Source organism: Poromitra crassiceps (genome assembly GCF_964638095.1).
Source record: "Poromitra crassiceps genome assembly, chromosome: 21".
NCBI classification, from domain to species: Eukaryota; Metazoa; Chordata; class Actinopteri; order Beryciformes; family Melamphaidae; genus Poromitra; species Poromitra crassiceps.
In genome coordinates, this window is record NC_139638.1 from 18,207,148 (window position 1) to 18,233,230 (window position 26,083).

The window sequence follows — 26,083 nt, forward strand, 5'->3', positions numbered from 1 at the left end:
AACATTGATGAAACAGTCAACAAACGGTTGAAACATTATTTGTAGCCTATAATAATAAGTGTGTGGTGGAGCAGAATTCTGTGTGTGTGTGGTGGACCTATTTTAAAATGATAAAAAACAAAAACAAAAAATCCAAATAAAAGAGACCTCCCGCACACTGTGTCCACTTGCAAAAAGGTTTATGAACAGAAATAATAACGTTTCGGTCCAAAGACGAAGACCTTCATCTGAATCTGATGAAGGTCAGTTCTCTTTTCTTTGGATTCAGTCAGGTTTTCCCTCCTCCGATGCACCTGTCCTTTTTAGGTGTGCAGAAGCTTTGTTCCTACAAAAAAAAATAACATTAAATGAAAGGATGCTATAACATCGCATTGGAGCCATGACACAGCAAGTGAGTCCTACATCAGCATGGAACTTAACATCTGGCTTAAGTGTTTATCTTCTGCTGCCATAATATATTTCTATTGAGGGCTCATGTTTATGTAGGTCAGCATATCCTGCCTCTCTGTATGTTTTGTGTCCTGTAGGACTCAGGCAGAGATGGCACACACTTGCCGTGGCACCATTCCCATGGCAACAGCACACATCGAGGTGGGTGACACCTGCCACTTGGTGTTGACCAGCGGGGGGCGGAGCTACCACCTGAAGGCCACCTCTGATGGAGAGTGTCAGCGCTGGATCTCAGCCCTGCAGCAGGCCAAGGCTAATGTCACTCACCTGATGCATCACTCAGGTGAAGATAGCTTGTTGATACTTCTGTGTGAACCACGTGTTGTAGACCAGGGCTTCTCAAAGCTGTGATGACAGAGGGCCAATTTAGGGACCCAACATTGGATTGAGGGCCGCCCAAGAAAGAATACACACAAAACACAACACAACACAACACATGGGTAACCTGCATCGTGTTGACAGCTCTGGCAGCAACCCATGTTAAGGGCTTGTCCAGGGGTGGAGTGAGATTCGATCCGCCAACCTCCTGCTTCCAAAGCGCACACGCTAACCGCTACTATGCCAAGAGAGCTAAGCTGAGCCCACTAGAAAGACAGTAAACTTATCGAGAATCAAATATCATCATGGCACCTAACTCATCACGGGCCACCAGAAATGTGTGACTCATCATGTATCTCCTCCGCTCTTCACTAAGAAACATCCTGTTTTCCCGTCTCTCTGTGATTTGTGACAGAGGTAGAAGTACTACTGCCTGCTTGAATTGATGACACAGCCACAATGCAGGACAAACAGCACCCGAGTCACACAGACTGCCGGTTCAAAAAAAGGGATCCAGGGAAGGTCAAGGCAACAATGATGTTTACGCCAGACAGACAGACAGACAGACAGGCAGACAGACAGACAGACAGGCAGACAGACAGACAGACAGACAGACAGACAGACAGACAGACAGACAGACAGACGGGCGTTCGGGAAATTAAACATTGCATTCCAAAGTGTAAACGGCACAGTGGGTCAGTGGGTTTGCACATATTAAAAGCACTCCACCACCGCAGAGACCCGGGGTTCAATTCCCGGGAAGAGGTACTTCCGGCTTGGTCAGACGTTCCTACAGACACATTTGGCGGGTGGGAAGCCAGTGGGGTATGTGTCCTTGTTTGCTGCACTAGCGCCTCCTCTGGTCGGTCGGTCGGGGGTGGGGAGGGGATTTGCGTAATCACCCCACGGCCCTACGTCCTGCCGGTGAAACGCCTCGCTGTCAGGTGAAAAGAAACGGCTGGCGACTGCACTTGCGTCGGAGGAAGCATGTGCTAGTCTACGGCTCCGCAGATTGACTGGGACAGCAGGGGGAAATGGCCAAGTGTGATTGGGTAGAAAACGGGAGAAAAATGTGATGATAAAAAAAGCACAGCAAAGCAGAAACTTAATGTAACTCTCATAAATAAAACGTGTTCTTTATATATTCAGCACGAGGCTCTTGGCCCGCAGTATGAAGAATTCCCCACTATGGAGACAGACTCTGTGACCGGATGCACCAGTATGCAGAGACTCGGAGCCAAGCTGGGGTGAGTTTTAAAGGACGCGTTCGCCCAAAAATGAAATTTCTGCCATCATCTATACTCACCCTCATGCCAGTTGTAACTAGGGATGTCACGATACTAGAATTTCTACTTCGATACCGATACCCAGGAAAATATCGATACTCGATACCATTTTAGATACCACGGGGAGGGGTTGGATGATGACACATCAAGAGGCATAAAAATAAAGTTAGACAGATGGACGGACAGACGCACACTTCTCCATAATCTAGGCCTGATCAAACTTTGTATTCTGGTTCCAGGCTTCTACAGTTGCCCCCGTCCAGCGCGGCAGGGCTTCTTGCTGTGAGAGGAAGTGGCCGTCAAGGCTTACCTCTAGAGCGGGGCGGGTGCCTGGTTTTCCTCAACCCCGAAACCTGGTGAATTACCTTGGCGAGCCTTGCGTGAGGCAGCTCGCTTTGTCGGGTAAGCTGGTTCATTGTACCTGTACTGAATTGGCTTATATTTGTCCCATAGGTAATATAACATTGCTGTGCTCTCTGTTCTGCTGTATAGTGGGTCAGCCATGGCTGTGGTTCCCACGTTCCCTCCCCTGCCCTGCGGGAAGCTGCATCGGCGTGGGCCATACATACCTCAGTGGCCACCGGTCCGGTGTCTGCTGCTCTATCTCCATACTGTATGCTGTGTAGCAACTGATGCTCCAACCCAGCAACACCACAACTTATTAATTAAGTTTAGTTTGTTTCTTTTTCTTTTGTTATATCTGTGACTGGGGCGGTGTCCTATAAACTCTACTTATACGCCCACAGTCGAGTGTGTGTGTGTGTGTGAGGAGTGATGGAATTATGTGTAGGTGTTTATTTTCTGTCTGTATATATGTAGAGCTGTGAGTATTTTATGGTCTGGTTTAGTCACCTATAGGCTAATACAGCACACCACTAATTAAAGCTGTAGGCTAACTGCTCTTTGTCTCCCTCCTTCACAGGCGTTTGGGCACCGTATGGCAGACTTTTGGCGGCGGCACTGTTTTCCCCTTCTACTCGTTTGGTAAAGCACTGGGTGGTTTGATTTGTGACTTTGTTGTGAGTATTTAATTTTGATGTGCTTTTCTGTAGTCTGCCCATGGCGTGTAAGCCCCTTGCGCTGTGTATCTCTAGGAGGTGATCGCTTAGCCGTTGCACTCGCTTGATTAACGTGGAAATTATAGCCTATGTTGTAACCCCAACCAGTGTACTGAACAACCAGAAACATATTTTTGTAGGAAACTGTTTTATTGTGTCTCTCTGGTTTTAAACTTGTCAGAATTGTCAAAAGAAAATAAACTTATATTATATTTTTGGAAGTCCGTCTCTTGTCCAGTGTGTTTTGAATCTGTGTTTGCCTTTTTGGTATCAAAGTGTACATTCAGTAACCATTTTAGCTATTTCCTGGGGTGCAATTCCCCAGGTGGCGTTGTGGCTCTTTTATGACCTGGTCACATTAGGTTAAAAAATAATTCATAAAAAGATATCGAAATAGATTCACGGGTTTCACCATAGTTGTTTTGAATGAGGCGAATGAGGAGCGGTGCCGCTTGACCCCGGAGGTGACGCGGGTTGAAAGACTGTCGTCAGTCTTAACAACCGAATATAATTTCCATTTACTGTAAGACAGTGACTCTGAATCAATACCAGAAATGATTATTATAGACAAATAGACACAGCTGCTCTTTATATTGGTTTTTAGTGCGTTGGTGTCACTGCATCATGGAAGCTATTGAACTAAAACAGGAATTTTACATAAAAATATGAATATAAAATACAAGAAGCACTAAAATCGACACAAGTTAGAGCTACGTTACGTCAATAGCTACAGAGAATCAATTTGCCGTTATATGTTACATTACATGGAAGGTTATCCACGGGAAGATTACTGTAACAATTTCATTACACACAACATTTCATGACTTTTCATAAACTTTCAAGGATTTGAACAATTCCATGAGTTTTACAGGCCTGGAAAACAAGATTTTGAAATCCCATGACTTTTCCAGGTTTTCCATGGCCGTGGAAACCCTGGGTTAAATGTTTCTCTCTTCAAGTCTAATTTACAACCAAAACCTTTACCACAGACTGAGCAATAAAATTGTTTACTCTCTTGTGTGGATTATCATGTGTGTCTTCAAGCATCCTTTTCGACCAAAACCTTTACCACAGACTGAGCAAATAAATTGTTTATCTCCTGTGTGGACTATCATCTCTTCAAGTCTCCTTTTTAACCAAAACGTTTACCACAGAGTGAGCAATTAAATTGTTTATCTCATGTGTGGATTATCATGTGTATCTGCAAGTCTTTCTTATGAGCAAAACCTTTACCACAGACTGAGCAATTAAATTGTTTATCTCCTGTGTGGACTATCATGTGTCTCTTCAAGTCTGCTTTACGACCAAAACCTTTACCACAGACTGAGCAATTAAATTGTTTATCTCCTGTGTGGACTATCATGTGTGTCTTCAAGTAGTCTTTACGAGCAAAACCTTTACCACAGACTGAGCAATTAAATTGTTTATCTCCTGTGTGGACTATCATGTGTCTCTTCAAGTCTCTGTTATTAACAAAACCTTTACCACAGACTGAGCAATTAAATTGTTTATCTCCTGTGTGGACTATCATGTGTGTCTTCAATTCTGCTTTACGACCAAAACTTTTACCACAGACAGAGCAAATAAATTGTTTTCCCCCCGTGTGGACTATCATGTGTGTCTTCAAGTAGTCTTTACGAGCAAAACATTTACCACAGACTGAGCAAATAAATTGTTTATCTCCTGTGTGGACTATCATGTGTGTCTTCAAGTTTCCTTTATGACCAAAACATTTACCACAGACAGAGCAATTCAATTGTTTATCTCCTGTGTGGACTATCATGTGTCTCTTCAAGTCTCTGTTATTACCAAAACCTTTAGCACAGACTAAGCAATTAAATTGTTTATCTCCTGTGTGGATTATCATGTGTGTCTTCAAGTTTGCTTTATGACCAAAACATTTACCACAGACTAAGCAATTAAATTGTTTGTCTCCTGTGTGGACTATCATGTGTTTCTTCAAGTTTCCTTTATGACCAAAACATTTCCCACAGACTAAGCAATTACATCGTTTATCTCCTGTGTGGACTATCATGACGTGTGACTTCAAGTTCGCTTTTAGACCAAAACCTTTACCACAGACTGAGCAAATAAATTGTTTATCTCCTGTGTGGACTATCATGTGTCTCTTCAAGTTTACTTTACGACCAAAACCTTTACCACAGACTGAGCAAATACATTGTTTATCTCCTGTGTGGACTATTATGTGTCTTTTCAACTGTACTTTATCACCAAATCTTTTACCACAAACTAAGCAGCTGACGTGTTTCTTCCTAAGAACTTCAGTGTTTTTCTGTGAGTCTAAACCTGACTGAAGTTCACTAGTTTCCATCCATTCTTCATCACTGTGTTCAGTCTCAGGTTCAGAAGAGTCTGAAGTCTTGTCATCACTAGTTGGTTGTAAATTACTAGCTAGATCTAAGTTCCTGGCTGGTTCTGATACTCCACAGTCCTCTCCATCTGCTCCTGTTTTCATCTGTTCAGTTGAGCTGCTGGCTAGAGGCTCTGCCTCTCTGTTCTCCTCAGTTTGGCTTTGATGAAGCTGAGGTTTCTCTTCCTCATCTTCGCTCTTCACACAGACAGGAGTGAATGTGAACTTGGTGATATCAGCCTCCTCCAGCCCTTGTAGCTGCTCTCCCTCCTGACTGATCCAGAGTTCCTCCTGTTCCTCTTTAATATCTGGGGGCTCTGGTTCCTCCTGAAGCTGCTCTCCCTCCCTCCTGATCCAGAGTTCCTCCTGTTCCTCTTTAATGTCTGGGGACTCTGGGTCCTCCTGAAGCTGCTCTCCCTCCCCCCTGATCCAGAGTTCCTCCTGTTCCTCTTTAATGTCTGGGGACTCTGGGTCCTCCTGAAGCTGCTCTCCCTCCTGACTGGTCCAGAGTTCCTCCTGTTCCTCTTTAATGTCTATGGGCTCTGTGTCCTCCTGAAGCTGCTCTCCCTCCTGACTGCTCCAGAGTTCCTCCTCTTCCTTTTTAATATGTGGGCTTTGGGTGCTCTGGTCCAGACTGGGGCTCCACTCCTGCTGCTCAGGGGGAACTTCTTCTTCAATGACCAACAGCTGCTGGAGGTCTGGAGGCAAGGCGTCTCTGTGTAACCGCACAGCGTCCAGCAGTTTATGCTGTCGATCGATCTTCTCTTTTGAACGAGTAGCTTCCTCCTCGTATTCTGCTATTGTTCTTTCAAACAGACCAAATATCTCTTCAACAGCGGCAGTTAGGCGCTGCTTCACCACAGCTCTCAGCTTGTGGACTTTAGACAGTTTCATTTTCACACAGTGACAGGAACTATTCTGACCAACTTTATCATTCAAAGCTCAAATAGCTTCACAGCTAACGTTAGCTTCACAGCTAAACCATTCATCTGAGTCCATGAAGTCTTCTTCTTCCTCTGATCAACGGAGCCTCGGTTCCACTTCTTATATCCGTGATAATATCATTCGCACATATTACGAGTCTTCTGTTTGTAAATGAAACTTCTCAAAGGATAAACGGGAAATAATATGCTACTGCTAACGTTGCTCTCGTTACTCTCAAGAACGTTTGCATGGGCCACGTCACCACCACAATACCCAGAATGCCTTGCGTCACCGAGGCGAGCAGTAAAGGGGGCGATATATTTTTTTGTGATGATGCATGGCGAAGGCTATGCGAAAGCATAACCCGCCCCTCTCTGCCTCTGATTGGCCTAGCGTCAAACTTCCATCCAAACACATTCGCTTGGCTATCCTGCACATATGAGAGCCGCAGGGATGACGTATTTTTGTAGGCAGAATGCGGAAGTCCCGAACTTCCTGGTTCTTCACTGTTTCTGTCTATGGGGTTTTTGAATGGGTTTTTGCCGCGATGCTTCAAATACGGTCTCTGGGCAATGCAAGATTAATCAAACGCGAACCAGAGTTCCGTCGGATAATCTTCACACATGAGGACCACTTGCATGAGTTTTGTAGCGTAAATGCGAGCCCTATAAGTAAAAAGCTCGAGCTAAACTAATCCAGAACTACACACTGTCGCATAGGCTTCCACGTCACGTCAGCGCTCAACCTGGACTGTTGTTGATGTGTGCACTGATTACCCCGGGCTGAACGGGGCTGAACCAGGTGAGGGAAAGATATTTCCATGTTCGTTCTTGTGAAGTGGTGACGTTATTGACGTATATATCCCCATCGACTCAAAAGTGTAGTCTCATTTAGCCGTTTGCTAGCTAGCCGTCCTTTTAACGGCACGTAAAAGCTTCAAAACTCATAAAAGTGGTCCTCGTGTGTGAAGATGATATTACTAAACACTGGTTCGCGTTTGATTAAGCCAGCGTTGCTCAGATTCATTAGAAGCATAGCGCCAAAAACCATTCAAAACTCCCATAGGCGAAAACTGTGAAGAACCTAGTCTTGGCACCTTTCACCCCGCTTTTTGTCATGGGGCGTAAACCACGGAACCAGAATGAACACCGGAAGGCATTGCGCCAAAAACGTCTTTGTTGCCGTTAGCTTGACGTCTCTTTCCTCGATTAATTGTCTGATGCAAAGCTTCTGTATTGCCTTACAAGATGTGAGATTGTGAATCCGCAATGTTTCTAAAACAACTTCTTCACAAACCTCGTTCGGTACGTCCATCTTTTGTTTTGTTGTTTGCCGTTCTGATACTTGGGTCAAATTGTGAAGTTAACGTAAAAGTTGACGAGCTAGAAACGCTGCCCATCCGGTCTAGGGCGGGCTCTAGGCCGGAACCTGGTAGGGTGACAAAATCAATTGTGAACGGAAGCCAGGCTCTTTCTCGCCGAGAAGAGCCTGGTGACGCGAGGTTATGAAGAACCAGGGCTGTTAGCATCGATGATTTCCGGACTCGTTACTGCGGCTCTCTATTACATCTCGTTCTACACTGTGGTCAGACCGTCAGAGTGGGTCACACTAGACAGACAGCAGTTACGCTTGCTAGCCTGCATGAAACACGCCAGTGTGTTTATGTTTTTAATATAGTCTATGGTTTATGATGCTGCCGCTACTCTTGGCAGTGCCCGTATGTAGCCTACAGAGAATTGATCAAGGGTGATATAAAACAGGGTTATTTACACAGGGAAGTAGCAAGCGTAACTGCTGTCTGTCTGATTGTGACGGTCTTAACATGTTTTCATTATGAAATGATAATCACAGTCATAAGCAGTGTTGGGGTAACTCATTACAAAAGTAACATATTACATGTAATATATTACTTTTAGCAGTAACTCAGTAATATAACTTATTACTTATAGGATTTCAGTAATATTATACTGTCAAGTAACTCAAGTTACAAATTGAGTTACATTTCATTAAATCAAAGCACATATTTAAAACAGATAGGACTACAATCATTTCCTATTGAACTATGTTTTTATGCAACCCCCCCCCTCTCCCCCCCCCACCCCCACCCCCACTATGACAATAACAAAGGAAAAGAATACAATTTCGAATTTTGGATCGTTTACACTGACTTCAAGGCGGTTGAAATTATGTTTCAGGATGGTTTCGGGGCGGCATTGTCAGTCTGCTGCTGCTGTTGTTTTGGTCAAAAGTAATGCAAAAGTAGTGTAATAAGTAACGAGTTACTCTACTCACAGAAAGTAATATTGTAAAGTAACGTATTACTTTCAAATGAAAGTAACTAGTAATATGTAGTATATTACATTTTGAAAGTAACTTGCCCAACACTGGTCATATGCCAATGAGACCCAGTGTCACATCTTGTGGTCAGCCATACATAGTGTGATGCAAAAATAACTTGTATCCAGTCATCATAGCTGTGTAATGTAAACTAGTGGCATGAGAAGTGTTCATGTTGGCATGGAGCACGGAGCACTGGATTCTGCCAAGTATAATGTGTGATTAGCATCAGGGCTTCACACTCCCTGCTGGAAACTCTCCAGAGCATTTCTAAACACAGCTATTAAAATGGTTCAAATTACTTATCCCTAGTGGGAACGAGCATGTTAAGTGCAATATGCCTTGATGTTACTTGTCATGCAGTTGTTATCACTATCCTATTGGCTCATTCATGATCCAACAAAATGTCTTGACATGAATTTGAAATGTAAATAGGGCGTTAATTGCATAATTAATTATAACAGGAAATGCTTAACTGGCAGTAGATTCCCTGCCTACCAACAGCAGCAAAAAGCAGTTTATCTCGAGAACCGTTCATCCAATCGACTTCAAACTTAGGGAGTGTGCTGTTGGGAACTTGATGCATTGCAGTGCCGAATTTCATGCAATTTGGACACACGCATAGTCATAGCACCACCTACTGGCAACACAAAAAGCAGTTTATCTCGAGAACCGTCCCTCCGATTGACTTCAAACTTGGGGAGTGAGCTGCTCGGACCCCGATGGAGTGAAATGCAATTTGGACACACACATAGTCATAGTGCCACCTACCGGCAACACACACAAAAAATGTATCTCGAGAACTGTTAGTCCGATCGACTTCAAACTTGGCGAAATTGCAGTGTTGAATTTCGTGTAATTCGACCCATAAGATCACGGGTTCATATATCTCCTGGATTGTCCATCCAATCAACTTCGAACTGGGGAGCGGGCTGAAATTCTCATTAGGGAGCACCTATAAACATCCTTCCACTGACGTGCTGTGCGTGTTTTTCCCAACTTCAACCCACAATCCTCAACCTCAGCATAAAATATAAGATAAAAGAGGAAAATGTGTGTATTTAATATTCTGATGTTTGTTCTAAATGATATCATTCTGTTCTATGGTTGATTGTTGATCAGTTAGATGCAATTAGTCTCATTCTCTGTCCTTTGAGATATGCATGTAATAAAGGGCTATATACATCAAGAAAATTGAACTCGATTATCATTATTTTAATTTATTATTATTTATTTTAGTGTCAGCTTATTTGTGCATGACACATTGGTTAGTTTGACACATTTGCTGCACCCTTTTAGCACTCTGTTCTTTTTAATCCAAACTATTTCAGATCCCCCTTTTCTCTCATTTACGTCATATAATTTACAAAATGCAGTAGTAAAACAAACTATAGGGCTTGCTCAGTCTGGTAGGACAGTGTGCCCTCCCACTACGCACATGCACACACACACACACACACACACACACAGTTGGAGGGCATTACTGAAAACCTGCTGAGTGGATGGAGAGTATTGGGTTACAGTGCTTACTCACTCCACCTTCACCAGAAATCCTCCTCTGCTGTGACAGCATGGGCTGCTTGTCAGCACTTTGTACTTGCTCGGCCTGAACACCGATAAAAGTGTAACTTAAAATTATACAGTATGCTTCAAACTACTCACGAGGCTACTCACAATTTTTGTCATCAGAAATGCGCAACCTTTTATGTAGCCTACATAAGGTGAACACAATTCCCTCCATCCATGTATGCCTCTACTAAGAGGTTTGATTATTGGACTGATTAATTCATAGATAGCCCAAGACAAGCCATGGTGTACTGGAATTAAATTGCGGACAGAATGCTTAACCTTTTGTTCCAGTTCAGGTGCAATTAGCAATTCGCTTAGAGGGTTTGTCTGGCTATTATGGTTTAACTGCCTACTGTGTGCATGTACTGTATTGTTTGCAGTCACTTATATACTGTAGTGTAGGCTATAAGGTGAGTGCCTCTCTTTTGAACCACATACCTTATTTCATGCATTAAACCGAAATCCCCATATTAAAATCCCATTCACTTTTCCTCCTACCAACCGGAAGTGCTACTTCTGGACTCATTCCTGCGGTAATCTATATCGATCGTCTGTCCCAGAGTCATATTAGTCGTCTCGTCAGACTGATAAGACTCTGGGTTCCCAGATTGGTCAGCAAACAATCCAACAAAAACAATTGATTGAGGTAAGCAGTGGCGGACTGCATAATCGGGCACGTCGGGCAAATGCCCGGTGGCCTGGCCTGGCCTGGCCTGCCAAAAAAAAAAAAATTTTTTTTTTTTTTTTGCAGGCCAGGCCAGGCCACTCACTGAACAGCAGGCCAGGCGCCGCCTACTGGTTTACTAGTGGTTTTATTACTTTATTCAGGTTTAAAGTGGGTGCATCTCATTGTAAAATTGGACTTGGCCCAAATTGGGCTTCAAACGGCCCAAATTGGGCTTCAAACGGCCCAAATCGGGCTTCAAACAGCCCAAATCTGGCTTTAAACGACCCAAATCTGGCTTCAAACGGCCCAAATTGGGCTTCAAACGGCCCAAATTGAGCTTCAAACGCCCCAAATTTTCCGCCGCCGCCCTTCGGACGCCGGCACACGCGTCGGCCCGTATCGGCCTGGCCTGCTTGGTATCTAATGCCCGGCCTGAATTATGATCCCAGTCCGCCCCTGGAGGTAAGCCAACCTACAGTATCAGCATATAGTTCCTGTTGGTGCCCAAATGTAATTCTGCCTTCAGAGAATTCATGAAGGTTTAGGTCGGTAGACCACCAAACAAACACACCTTGAAATTAAAGCAGGAAAATGGCTTAACGGCAAGGACATTCAATTGTAAAAGGAGATACTGTTTCTCGCTTTTCACATAGAATTTACTTTTTATTTAAAAAAAATATGAACATCATTTTGTTAAAATAAGTGGATGTTTTTCAGGAATTGGTAGTAGAATAATGATATACGGCAACAGATTGTGATTTGACTGCGAGGCAAGTGTTTTACGACCAACAGTATTATGAAAGCCCAAATTCACCAGCATGTCCCCAGTACATGTAAAACTTTCATTCATAAATAGTGCAGGCCAGTCAAAGTGGCATTCTAGCGCCCTGCAGTTTGAAACCGCAGAAATATGAGCTAATAATACCATTAGAATAAGAATATACACTTGCATCATCTTATCTTGGCAAGAAGATAAATTCAAGTGCCAAAATAGCATAATAAAGTAGCCGTGAATATGGGCCATTGCTGAGATGCTGAGAGACATTTAAAACCAGTGACGGTGCCAATCTCCCCCCTAGATAGCTTGATATAAATTACAGTGTTAATGAAGATCACTGGCCGTGTTAAAGCATTCCGGACATGAGGGTTATTCAAAACAAATTGTAAATGTGTTATGTTGCACAGCTTGTAAAGGCTTCCTTTGGTATACAGCCAAAGCAGGCAAATAAAAATAGAGTCTCGCCTGCTGGCTCTATGTCAAGTCTCACTTTCACATGGTGGCTTTTTACAGGACACGTGTTGACACATCATGATATCTGTTACACTTTAGTTTCCAGTGTTGACTTACTGTAGCCTAATACACACACACAAACTAACGAATCACGGATTAATTTATTATAAATAAATATGCCATAGGATATTATTATGTGGTATTAAGTTGGGTAATGTTGTATTATCATTCTGTCATAGCTTCATCTATTGTTATGAATTTGCAACTGAAAGGCTTTTAATTTATTGACAGAGCGCACCTGTCCGCTGGTGATTGATGGTTCAATCGCATGATTCAATTAAAAATTCACATGATTCAATCACGCTGGGTTAGGGTCTGGATCTGAATGGAACAAGAAGAACATGCATGTTGTCAGCCAATCGGTCTGCAAGTATTTTTCCCATAGAAATATAACCACTAAGATTGATTGTAATGATATCTGAAGTATTGTCACCAATGCACTGATGATGAAGTCTGATTATGGAGTAAATGCACTTCTTGTTTGTCACATTCTGGATGTAATGTGTTGTTATATATTGCAGAAAGACAGCACTGGACAGTTTTATTTATTTATTTAGTGTATATTTGCTTTTAATATTTGTTTTTAAGAACATCTAGGCACAAACATTGCAAATTAGCTTAGGCTATAAATGTTATGATACATGACATCAAACCACTTCTTGTTTAAATGTTCTATAGTGTATATACTGTATGTATCTGTCCCTATTCAAATAAACATTAAATGAAATTAATGCTGAAGTATTTCGCCTTTGCTCATGAAAGGCTTTTTTGTCATTGCCTTGTGGTTACTTGTAATAGGCTTATTATTATTAATTAATACACAGGACAAGATGTTACTATCCCTTGTGCCAAAATCCGAGGAAAAACAAAAAACCTATACTGTAGCTATAGTTGAATATTCTTTGGCCAAATAAATATATATATATCGGATGTGCTGTGTACAACGATATACTTACAATAAAAAGTAACTCTGAAGTGATGAAAATCAACTATTTTCTTAACACCCCACATACAAATATTGGGGTCAAGCTCCCCAAAAGCACCGGGAGAGAAAAACTCACACCGTGCCTGCATGTACAGTATATTATATATTAAATACTGTACATGCACAGTGTTTACTGATCTCCAAGTGCAATGCTTTATGTAGAAGGAGAGAGCATACTGTAGGCTACATGGGCAACGGCATGGAAGAAATATATACCATCTGTGTGTAAACACACACCTCAGGGTCATCTTTGCTGAAAATGCAACAGTAGTTTTGCTTTCATCATATCTACAGAACTAAATGGACAGAATGATCCAAAGGGCAGGAAATATGTCCTTCACTCATACGTACAGTATGAGAATTTAAAATAAAGTTACTTCCAAACAGATTCACGTAACGCCACAAAACCTTGCGGAAAGGTTGGCGGAGGTATATGCACTGCACTGAGTGCCCTCTAGTATTCAATATGAAATCTTCATCATGTATATATGTTATTGCGACCGATCTTTTAAAGTTACAGTCGATAGTTAAAGTTGTCGATACAGTCGGCACCATTCTGTCTGAACAGCTCCCTATCTAGTTTCAGTCACCACCTGCACTACTCCAATCAATCACTTTTGACTTTCTCTCAGCTTAGGAAAAAAGGCAGAATTCCCATCTTTCAATCTTAAAAAGAAATATCCTGCTAAGCATTTTGAGAAATATGCTATATTGCATCATAGGAACAAAGTTGACATTCAAAGTGTATAGATATAGCACTATCAAGCAAAAAAATGAATTTGAGGCTGTGTCTGTAATTAAACAATTATTACAGAGTATAATCAGTAATGTTAAATTATTTTATCCTTTATCCTTATGTAATTATTGAAGAGTATCACTATGCAAATTCTTTGTGAAATTCAATTCAAATTTGCCCCTTACTAACAATTCCAATTAGCATAAATGCATAATTATGATAAGTTGTGTTAGTATGGTTTCAATAAAACTTCTTATTCACTGAAAGGCCTAAAATAATAGTTCTTCTTTTCTTTCTAATTCTTTTGCAAAGTTATCCCAAATTCTGCAGATGGCTTCAGTGTTTGACAGCGGAAACGTGAGAAGATGGATGGGTTTCTGCGACATGCCTTGGATGCCTCGTGTCTTCGCCACATTTGGTGTGTTACCCATTTAAGTTCTGCATTGCTGGCAAAACAAATCAGATAAAAGCAGTCCCACAGCGGCCTGTGTGTGTGTGTGGTAGCAGACCTGTGACCAGCCTGTGGTGAGTGTCTCTAATTATGCTTTATTCAATCTGATGTACAGTATGGCACTTTTGTGAAATGAGCTTACAGTATAACATGTAGGAATAGAAAATGATTATTAAACAATGAATCAATGCATTTTTTTAAATATAAATATGACATGTTTTCAACAGGATTGTGGAATATACTTCATTTTTGCCTGGGAGAAAGGGTCAGGTGAGAACAATTATTCTTATTGTAATTATTCTTATAATTAGTATTATTATCGTCATCATCATCATCATCATCATTATTGTTGTAAATATATACTGTGTACAATATTGTTATTGTAATGCTGTTTCATCCATTTTGGACAAAATTCAGTGATAGGATACTTTTCAAAGTCACTTATACCAGCCCAGCCTAAAAGGGACTACAATTGAGCTAATCTACTATGTTGAAGACCAACTGGGATGATGCATGAACATGATATAGTGGTGGTGGATATATTCACTTGTTTAGATGAACTCTATTAGGTGATGAGGTGATGGTCGACCACATGAACTTGGCACATGGGTCTGATTATACTTTATTTGGAATTACCACACAGAGGTAAGCCGTCACCATGAGTACGGACGCGGAGATGGCCATTTATGGCAAGGCCGCCATTTACCTCCGTAAGCCAGAGAGGGAGAGGATTGAGGCTCAAACCGCACCCTTTGATGCCAAAACCGCTGCCTATGTGGCTGATGTTAAGGAGCTGTACCTTAAATGTACAATCCTGAAGAAAGAGGGTGGCAAAACCACCGTCAAAGTCCATGACACCCAAGAGGTAGGCTAAAGTTTCATGAAACTCACAGCAATGTACCTTACTGTTGGAATTTAAACACAAACTGAAAGTGTGTTTCAATATTTCAGGAGAGGGTAGCTAAGGAGGAAGATGTCCACCCTATGAACCCTCCCAAGTATGACAAAATTGAGGACATGGCCATGATGACCTATCTCAATGAAGCCTCTGTGCTGTATAACCTCAAAGAGCGTTATGCAGCATGGATGATCTACGTAAGATACTGTGCCTATGGAGTAAATATTGTAGATGGAATGAAAACATACTGTACTGTAAGTGATCACATCTCTCTCCTCCCCTTCAGACCTACTCTGGGCTGTTTTGTGCCACTGTGAACCCCTACAAGTGGCTCCCAGTGTACGATTCTGAGGTTGTAAGTGCTTACAGAGGCAAAAAGCGTATGGAGGCTCCACCCCACATCTTCTCTGTCTCTGACAATGCCTTCCAATTCATGCTGATCGGTATGTCTTTGAGATATAAATTGTCAATACACAGGGTTCATGTTACATAGATGATAAATAATGAAATAATAAAATAAACACTGTAATCTTTTTTTCCTTATACAGATAGGGAGAACCAGTCTGTCTTGATCACGTAAGTTTCCCATGTGATAATCTTTTTTCTTTTTTTAACCATCAATATGGTACAATTATCTGACTGAATTTCTTCAAATCTATCTATACCCAGTGGAGAATCTGGTGCTGGAAAGACTGTGAACACAAAGCGTGTCATCCAGTACTTTGCAACAATCTCAGTGGGGGGGGGAGAAAAGGCCTCCCAAGGATCAGGAAAGATACAGGTATACTATTAAGCTAGATTTCTCAGAACATGGAAAGTATTTGTGCGAAAAAATTGATAAAATTGCAGATATCAATGTTAAAATCTAAAACCTGAACTATAGGGCTCACTGGAGGATCAGATTATTGCAGCCAATCCCTTGCTGGAATCCTATGGTAATGCCAAGACTGTGAGGAACGACAACTCCTCTCGCTTTGTAAGTATGGAAGCAGTTCTGTCTGCAACCTCTGTCTGTGTGTGTTGGGGGGGGGGGGGGAGTATGATTATATATTGCCAGGGTAGAGCTACATTAAATACTATGCTCCTTCAAACAGGGTAAATTCATCAGAATCCATTTCGGCACAACTGGTAAACTGTCTAGTGCTGATATTGAGACATGTAAGTAAAACGTTTCTATGGTGACTGGAAATGGCTGCCACAGTCAGTGGACCAGATTTTAAGTTATTAACAACCCTTACAGATCTGCTGGAGAAGTCCAGAGTGACATTCCAGCTTCCTGATGAGAGAGGCTACCACATCTTCTTCCAGATGATGACCAACCACAAGCCTGATGTTCTTGGTAAGATGAGTAACTGATCGTGCTAACCCTAACGCAAACTGTTTACATAATCCATAATCACTCATTCCTTTCTACCTTTGTAAATCTCCAGAAATGTCGCTCCTCACCAACAACCCCTATGACTTCCCCATGTGCAGTCAGGGTCACATCACTGTGGCCAGCATCGATGACAATGTAGAGTTGGATGCCACTGATGTGAGTGATGTTCAGTTCCGACACATTTTCTCATGCTTTGTGCATTAAATCATCATCACCATCACGGTTTCTTATTAATTTTCTGAAGTGATTTTGACTCACCATTGACACATCATTCGAATACAGGAGGCTATTGAGATTCTGGGCTTCAATGGTGAGGAGAGGATGGCCATCTACAAGTTTACTGGTGCTGTGCTCCACCATGGTAACATGAAGTTCAAGCAGAAGCAGCGTGAAGAGCAGGCTGAGCCAGACGGCACAGATGGTGAGTTTAAACTTCACCCCAAAGTGGATAAGTCTGAACAGCTTTGAAATTAAATTTTCATCACAGCAGTTAAGTTTGTATTTTCTGTTATATTGGCTTTGACAGTCATTGTCACATATCTATAATGTATTTCATGTGGATCTTTCAGAGGCTGACAAGGTTGGCTACCTGCTGGGTCTGAACTCAGCTGACATGCTGAAGGGTCTGTGCTACCCCAGAGTGAAGGTCGGAAATGAGTTTGTCACCAAAGGACAGACTGTACCTCAGGTGAGCAAGATGCATCATTGTCTTGTTTCTTTAGTTTACACATCTTCTTTAAACAGAGAAGTTTAAGAGCCTTACAGCTTGAATAATTTAGGAGATAAATTGTGGGGGGGGGGGGGATCACATTGACAATTTAGGATTCCTCATTTGGCAGGTTAATACAAAGAAATTCAATTATGTGAAAGCATTCTTATTTTTTACTGATTGCTTGTGAAGACATTATTGTTAGCTGTAAAACGCTGTCTACAATTAGAAAAAACCTAACTTTGGGTTACACTGCTAAATTATGTAATGTATCTACCCTTTTAGCAGTGGAAACTCAAACATAAATTTGTATATTCTGCCATACAGTACACTCACGTGAGGAGGCTTGAAAATAATTCTTAAATGTTCTCAGGTTGGACTAAAATTGATTCATGCTAATGTCTACTTTCTTCAGGTCAATAACTCAGTGAGCGCTCTGGCTAAGTCCATCTATGAGAGGATGTTCTTGTGGATGGTCATCCGCATCAACCAGCAGCTGGACACCAAGCAAGCAAGGCAGTTCTACATTGGTGTGCTGGACATTGCTGGTTTTGAAATCTTTGATGTAAGTATCCATTCATGGTAATGGATAGACTGTTTAATTTAATAATCTTTCATAGTTTTATCATGTATTGCTGCGAGAGGTTAAGATAATCCTTTGCCCACTAACAGTACAACAGCATGGAGCAGCTGTGCATCAACTTCACCAATGAGAAACTGCAACAGTTCTTCAACCACACCATGTTTGTCCTGGAGCAAGAGGAGTACAAGAAGGAGGGCATCATCTGGGAGTTCATTGACTTCGGCATGGACTTGGCTGCCTGCATTGAGCTTATTGAAAAGGTACAGAATAATGTTGTGACTATGTAATTATTGTTTGAATGCTTCATTACAACAATGGCTCTTCATGATGTATCTCTTTGCACCTTTCATACAGCCGTTGGGCATCTTCGCCATCCTTGAAGAGGAGTGCATGTTCCCCAAGGCTTCAGATACGACCTTCAAGAACAAACTGTATGACCAGCATCTTGGCAAAAACAAAGCATTTGAGAAACCAAAGCCCGCCAAAAACAAGGCTGAGGCCCACTTCTCCCTGGTGCACTACGCTGGAACTGTGGACTACAATGTTACTGGCTGGCTGGACAAGAACAAGGATCCCCTGAACGAGTCTGTTATGGGGCTTTACCAGAAGTCATCAGTTAAGCTGCTGCCTGTCCTGTATCCAGCTGTTGTTGAAGGTACAATATTACTTTATAACTGTTTATGATTATGGAAATCTTCAATTTGTAACTATGGGCTCATTCATAAAACGTACAGTACGAGCAGCTTTAATGTGACATTGGTGGCAGATACTGTCACGGTAGGGTGTTTTCATACTGTGAAATACCGTTTTCCCCATACCTCCACCACTTTTGATCATTTACATATCATGATTGATAAAAGCACTGTCCCACAAAAAAATACCACCTGATAGTCAGACAGTATATTCTAATATGCTGTCTATATATATACAATATAATATATTGTAATTGTTATTCATTAAAAAAAGTCATTATCATTTGAAACAAGGAAATGTTTAGCTTATATTTCAGTTGATCATCAGAATTTGAATCAGCTTTATTGGCCAAGTATGTACACATACAAGGAAATTGGCTCCGGTTCGCTTAACTCTCAATGAACTCTCACACAAAAGAAAAGAAAAAAACAAGAATCACAAAGGATAATCAAAGATTAGCATTAACTACTATATACATGTACAATGCAATAATAATAATAATAATAATAAGTGTATGAAAGAGCATCTATGTTGAAAGTGTGTGTATGAAGGGGATTATGTACAGTACATAAGGATATATATAGTTATAGGCAGTTATTGATATAGGCAGCATTAATACAGTTATTTACACGTATAAATAAGCTACATGTATAAACAATCAGGTCAGGTCAGGTCAGGTCTTCCTCACAAAAGAGAAGACGACCATACACACATCCAACACTGCTGTCACTTCTGCACACCCTGTTGTTGGTGTCACTGTACCTTAAAAATATTTTCTTCCCTGCAATATAGATTTTTTTCACCATGAGTTGATCTAAAGTTTAAATTTCCTCTCTGCCTTAAAATGATCAATTGAAAAACAGAGGCTGGTGGCGCCAAGAAGGGAGGCAAGAAGAAGGGTGGTTCCATGCAGACTGTGTCTTCAGCGTTCAGGGTAAGAAGGTTTAAGAACATCATCAAGTTTCAGTTTGGAGTTATACTCAAATGTATTGAACTTCACAAAGAACATTTGGTTTCATCTTGTATCCATAGGAGAACTTGGGCAAGCTGATGACAAACTTGCACCGCACCCATCCCCACTTTGTGCGTTGTCTCATTCCCAATGAGCATAAGACTCCAGGTACACTGTCAGCTGACATGATCTTTCTAGTGTCTGATCTTAATAGTCATTTAGTGAATCATTCTGATTGGGATTAATTACTTTCTCAAAATTAACAGAACTTTTCTTTCATTTTCGTTTTTACAGGTATGATGGAGAATTTCCTGGTCATCCACCAGCTGAGGTGTAATGGTGTACTGGAGGGTATCAGAATCTGCAGAAAGGGCTTCCCCAGCAGAATCCCCTATGCTGATTTCAAGCAGAGGTATTGTTGAATGTTTGATAAGGGATTTCTGATGCAAGATAAGAGGAGAAAGTGCTCACTATGAACACATTGTCTCTTTCAAAAAGGTACAAAGTACTGAATGCCAGTGCGTGCCCTGAAGGAACATTCGTTGACAACAAGAAAGCCTCAGAGAAGCTGCTTGGATCAATTGATGTGCCTCATGACGAGTATAAATTTGGACACACCAAGGTGAGTATTCAGGAAGACAAAATAAAAAAGTAGTGTAGTGACCTTTATAATTTAGTTCCAAATCAATCAACGATAATGGCATGTTTTTTTTTTATTGTATTCAGGTCTTCTTCAAAGCTGGTCTGCTGGGTGTCCTTGAGGAGATGAGAGATGAGAAGCTTGCTTCTCTGGTCACCATGACTCAGGCTCTCTGCCGTGCTTACCTCATGAGGGCAGAGTTTGTGAAGATGACGGCAACCAGGCATGTTGAAAACAGCGATTCCAAATAAGTATTTCTGCCATATACTATCCACTCCAAAAGTGAATTTATCCATGACAGCAACTTTTTTCCCCTCATAGGGATGCCGTTTACACCATCCAGTACAATATCCGCTCATTCATGAATGTCAAACACTGGCCATGGATGAAGGTCTACTACAAGATCAAACCTCTTCTGCAGAGTGCTGAAACTGAGAAGGAGCTGGCCGCGATGAAGGAGAACTATGAGAAGATGAAAACAGACCTGGCTGCGGCCCTGTCTAAGAAGAAGGAACTAGAGGAGAAGATGGTGTCTCTTCTGCAGGAGAGGAATGATCTGCAGAATGCGATGTTATCTGTGAGTAGACTTCACTAGCCAGCCGTCTTTTTGTTGTCTTTTCTGATTTCCCCCCCATGTTCTACCCAATTGTACTTCGCTAATTTCCCCCCTGCTGTCCCGGTCGCTGCTCCACCACCTCTGCCGATCTGGGGAGAGCCGTAGACTAGCACCATGCTTCCTCCAATACATGTGCAGTTGCCAGCTGCTTCTTTTCACCTGACAGTTAGTATGGAGGCGTCTCCACCGCTTCTGGACCTGGGGGTGTAAACCAAGGAGACGGAAACAGTATACCGGAAACATGTGCGCCAAAAACATCATAATCCTCGATTAATTTTCGGATGCAAAGTTTCTGTATTGGCTTAAAAGATGTGATATTGTAAATCAGCTAAGTTTCTACAAGAAATTCTTCGTAAACTTTGTTTGGTACTGTACGTCCATCTTTTGTTTTGTTGTTTTTTATCCTGTTTCCGATGCCGAGAGGTGTAATTCAAGGATAATGGAAACCAGGCTTTTCTCCTCGGGAAGAGCCAGGTGACACGAGGTTACCTGACAGTGGGGAGCTTCACTGGCTGGACGTAGCACGTGGGATGATCACGCTATTCCCACCAGTTCCCTTCCGCCTGGAACAGGTGCCCGACCGACCAGAGGAGGTGCTAGTGCAGTGACCAGGGCACATACCCTCAATCCAGTTTCCCACTCACAGACACAGCCAATCATGCATTTATGGAGGCCCGAGCAAGCCGGAGGTAACACCGGGGCGCGAACCTGCGACCCTCATGTTGGTAGGCAGGGAATCTACCACTGCTCAGAAGAGCCCTAATTTTATTTTAAGAATTACTAATATAAAGAGGGTAGGATTAATCTTATATTTTACATTTTGTCCAGAATATGTTAACATGTTACTTCCTTTTTGTTTCATTATGAACTAGGAAGGAGAGAATCTGAATGATGCTGAGGAGAGATGTGAGGGACTTATCAAGAGTAAGATCCAGCTGGAAGCCAAACTCAAAGAGACAACTGAGAGACTGGAGGATGAGGAGGAAATGAATGCTGAGCTGACTGCCAAAAAGAGGAAACTCGAGGATGAATGCTCTGAGCTCAAGAAGGACATTGATGACCTGGAGCTTACCTTGGCCAAAGTGGAGAAGGAGAAACATGCCACTGAGAACAAGGTTCATGAGTCTCCATGTCAGCTAATAAAACAAATAAAATTAGAATAATCAGCCATTTTAAGCTAAATATTTCTTTCAAAAAAATAGGTGAAGAACCTGACAGAGGAGATGGCCTCTCAGGATGAGAGCCTTGCTAAGCTGACCAAGGAGAAGAAAGCCCTCCAAGAGGCACATCAGCAGACTCTTGATGACCTGCAGGCAGAGGAAGACAAAGTCAACACTCTGACCAAGGCCAAGACCAAGCTTGAACAACAAGTGGACGATGTGAGTTTATGAAGTCAGTATGGCAAAAAAGATAGGTTGGCTCTTGAACTTGATAATTACAACCCTGTCTTAATGTGCAGCTTGAAGGTTCCCTGGAGCAAGAGAAGAAGCTCCGCATGGACCTTGAGAGAACCAAGAGGAAGCTTGAGGGTGATCTGAAACTGGCCCAGGAAAGCATCATGGACCTTGAGAATGATAAGCAGCAGTCTGATGAGAAACTTAAGAAGTACTTCTTTTTTTTCCCATTTCATTTATTCATGACAGACCCAATCACATGTGTTTGATGATCTGGTAGTTTGGATGGATGGAATGTTTGTAACTATTCTCTATATCTACAATGCTCACAGGAAAGACTTTGAAACCAGCCAGCTCCTCAGTAAGATTGAGGATGAACAGTCCATGGGTGCTCAGCTTCAGAAGAAAATCAAGGAGCTTCAGGTGACACATTTACTATGTAATATTTTTGTATTTTTTATTTTCTTTTGTGGCTTTTAATTAAAGTGCAAATTCTCATGTTTACATTCAATAGGCCCGAATTGAGGAACTGGAGGAAGAAATTGAAGCTGAGCGTGCTGCTCGTGCCAAGGTTGAGAAGCAGAGAGCTGACCTCTCCAGAGAACTTGAAGAGATCAGTGAGAGACTTGAGGAGGCTGGTGGAGCCACTGCTGCTCAGATTGAGATGAACAAGAAGCGCGAGGCAGAGTTCCAGAAGCTGCGTCGTGACCTTGAGGAGTCCACCCTACAGCATGAAGCCACCGCTGCTGCTCTCCGCAAGAAGCAGGCTGACAGTGTTGCTGAGCTGGGAGAACAGATCGACAACCTGCAGCGTGTCAAGCAGAAGCTTGAGAAGGAGAAGAGTGAATACAAGATGGAGATCGATGACCTTTCCAGCAACATGGAAGCTGTTGCTAAAGCAAAGGTACATCATATCATATAATTAATAGCAACAGCTTCATTGATATATTTTTATTATAATATTTTTTAACATAAAAATTCCAAACTCATATCCAGAAAATAATGTAATGCTGAATACATTAAACAATATTTTTTTGTAATTGTTTTTAGGGAAACCTGGAGAAGATGTGCCGAACTCTTGAGGATCAACTCAGTGAAATCAAGACCAAGAGTGATGAAAATCTTCGTCAGAATAATGACTTAAGTGCACAGAAGGCACGTCTCCTGACAGAAAATGGTATGTATACTGTAGTTCACCATTCAAACAGGGTATTCTGCTGTGTGAATTTTTAGATAAACGGAATATACTGTACAAAACTGATCAATCCAATATTCACACAAGGCGAGTTTGGACGTCAGATTGAAGAGAAAGAAGCTCTTGTATCCCAACTGACCCGAGGCAAGCAGGCCTTCACACAGCAGATTGAGGAGCTGAAGAGACAGATTGAGGAGGAGGTTAAGGTAAGAAACAATTGAGTGTCCATTGATAAACTCTTGTTTGGAATTTGGACATTTTTCACACTTGATCATCTTTAATTTAACAGGCCAAGAATGCCCTTGCCCATGGTGTGCAATCAGCCCGCCATGACTGTGATCTTCTGAGGGAGCAGTTTGAGGAAGAGCAGGAGGCGAAGGCTGAGCTGCAACGTGGAATGTCCAAGGCCAACAGTGAAGTGGCTCAGTGGAGGAGCAAGTATGAAACTGATGCCATCCAGCGCACTGAGGAGCTTGAGGAGGCCAAGTGAGTAAAATCCAAAACCACACGTCAATGCTTAGTTCAGAATTGGGGCACAGTGCCATTGGTGGCCATGCTCGTAATATTATGATGTGTCGAAATATTTTGATGTTTTTGTTTTTGTTTTCGTTCTGAAATATTGGGGCAATGTTTTTATTTTGAATGGAATTCAACTACATCCATGAATCCCACTCCTCCAACATTTATCAACCTGAAACATCTAGGCTTCAATTACTTGTTTTCATTGAGAGACACATTACAAATATTCAACAGGAAAAAGCTTGCCCAGCGTCTTCAGGAGGCTGAGGAGCAGATTGAGGCTGTGAATTCCAAGTGTGCCTCTCTGGAGAAGACCAAACAGAGGCTCCAGGGTGAGGTGGAGGACCTCATGATTGATGTGGAGAGGGCCAATGGGCTGGCTGCCAACCTTGACAAGAAGCAGAGGAACTTTGACAAGGTAGGATTGTTATTTATTCTTGAAGTATAATCAGCTGTTTTTGTATTGATGAATATGAAACTAAGTCAACTGTATGGGTTGCATCTTATTCAGGTCTTGGCAGAGTGGAAACAAAAGTTTGAGGAGGGTCAGGCAGAGCTTGAAGGAGCTCAGAAAGAGGCTCGTTCTCTCAGCACTGAGCTGTTCAAGATGAAGAACTCCTATGAGGAAGCTCTGGATCAGCTGGAGACCCTGAAGCGCGAGAACAAGAACCTGCAACGTGAGTTCTCCCAGATAATGTTCGAATTTCCTGTTAGGTTGGCTTGAAATGAAAACAGGCTGGATCACTATCTATCTATTTTGATTTAACAATATAATCTGTGAAGACTTAACAATATTAAACACACACACACATCCTTCTGCAGAGGAGATCTCAGACCTGACTGAACAGATTGGAGAGACTGGAAAGAACATCCATGAGCTGGAGAAATCCAAGAAGCAGGTGGAGACAGAGAAGTCTGAAATCCAGACAGCACTTGAGGAAGCTGAGGTAACAGTTCATTTAATTTTCATTCAGTTTTAATTGCTAATTTGAGTACATGTATTCCTTTTCTACAAGAAATGTGAACAGCTTATCAAACAGGAGATTGTCCACTTTAACATTCAAAAGGGAGGAAGGGTTCTGCTTTGTTGTTGATTATTATTGTTATTGTTATTATATCATTAGGGAACTCTGGAACATGAAGAATCCAAGATTCTGCGTGTCCAGCTGGAGCTCAACCAGATTAAGGGTGAGGTTGACAGAAAGCTGGCAGAGAAAGATGAGGAGATGGAGCAGATCAAGAGGAACAGCCAGAGGGTGACTGACTCCATGCAGAGCACTCTTGACTCTGAGGTCAGGAGCAGGAACGATGCCCTGAGAATCAAGAAGAAGATGGAGGGAGACCTGAATGAGATGGAGATTCAGCTGAGTCATGCTAACCGCCAGGCTGCTGAGGCCCAGAAGCAGCTGAGGACTGTCCAGACACAACTGAAGGTAGGACACACAGCAGTTGTGCAGACATAAGTAGACGTTGTTAGTGGAGCCACATTCTGATATTTCTGTAAACATTTTTGTGACATTGTCTGCATTAGGATGCCCAATTGCACCTTGATGATGCTGTCAGAGCACAGGAAGACTTCAAGGAGCAGGCTGCCATGGTGGATCGTAGGAACGGTCTCATGGTGGCTGAAATTGAGGAGCTCAGAGCTGGTCTAGAACAGACAGAGAGAGGCCGCAAAGTGGCTGAGCAAGAGCTGGTGGATGCTAGTGAGCGTGTTGGCCTTCTGCACGCTCAGGTAAACAAACAAAATTGTTTCTTCATGAATTCACAAATCTATACATTTTGAAAACAATGTGTTTACATCATTATAGTCATGACTAAACTGTTTTCCTTTTCTCCTTTAGAATACAAGCCTTCTGAACACAAAGAAGAAGCTGGAGACTGACCTGATCCAGGTCCAGGGTGAAGTAGATGACACTGTTCAGGAAGCAAGGAATGCAGAGGAGAAGGCCAAGAAGGCCATCACTGATGTATGTTTAAATTGCAGTTGTTACTTTATTTGTATTACTCTTTTTTTCTTTTTATACTCCTAATACACATTATCTTTTCTAGGCTGCTATGAT

At 42.0% G+C, this 26,083-nt stretch overlaps 1 pseudogene across 1 annotated transcript; it reads left to right on the top strand.

Annotated features, from left to right (window-relative positions):
• The first annotated feature begins 15,101 nt into the window (after window positions 1-15,101).
• Window positions 15,102-25,337, top strand: LOC310795620 (myosin-13-like; annotated as a pseudogene). The gene is made up of 32 exons: window positions 15,102-15,308; window positions 15,395-15,538; window positions 15,628-15,784; window positions 15,890-15,917; window positions 16,011-16,122; window positions 16,225-16,317; window positions 16,436-16,499; window positions 16,582-16,680; window positions 16,772-16,875; window positions 17,002-17,140; window positions 17,289-17,407; window positions 17,844-17,993; window positions 18,101-18,271; window positions 18,366-18,666; window positions 19,568-19,638; window positions 19,737-19,824; window positions 19,951-20,068; window positions 20,155-20,278; window positions 20,383-20,499; window positions 20,598-20,873; window positions 21,785-22,027; window positions 22,115-22,291; window positions 22,372-22,517; window positions 22,639-22,729; window positions 22,821-23,210; window positions 23,357-23,483; window positions 23,589-23,707; window positions 23,791-23,987; window positions 24,255-24,438; window positions 24,532-24,697; window positions 24,843-24,967; window positions 25,145-25,337. The product of its transcript is annotated as a myosin-13-like (transcript).
• Window positions 25,338-26,083: the final 746 nt, after the last annotated feature.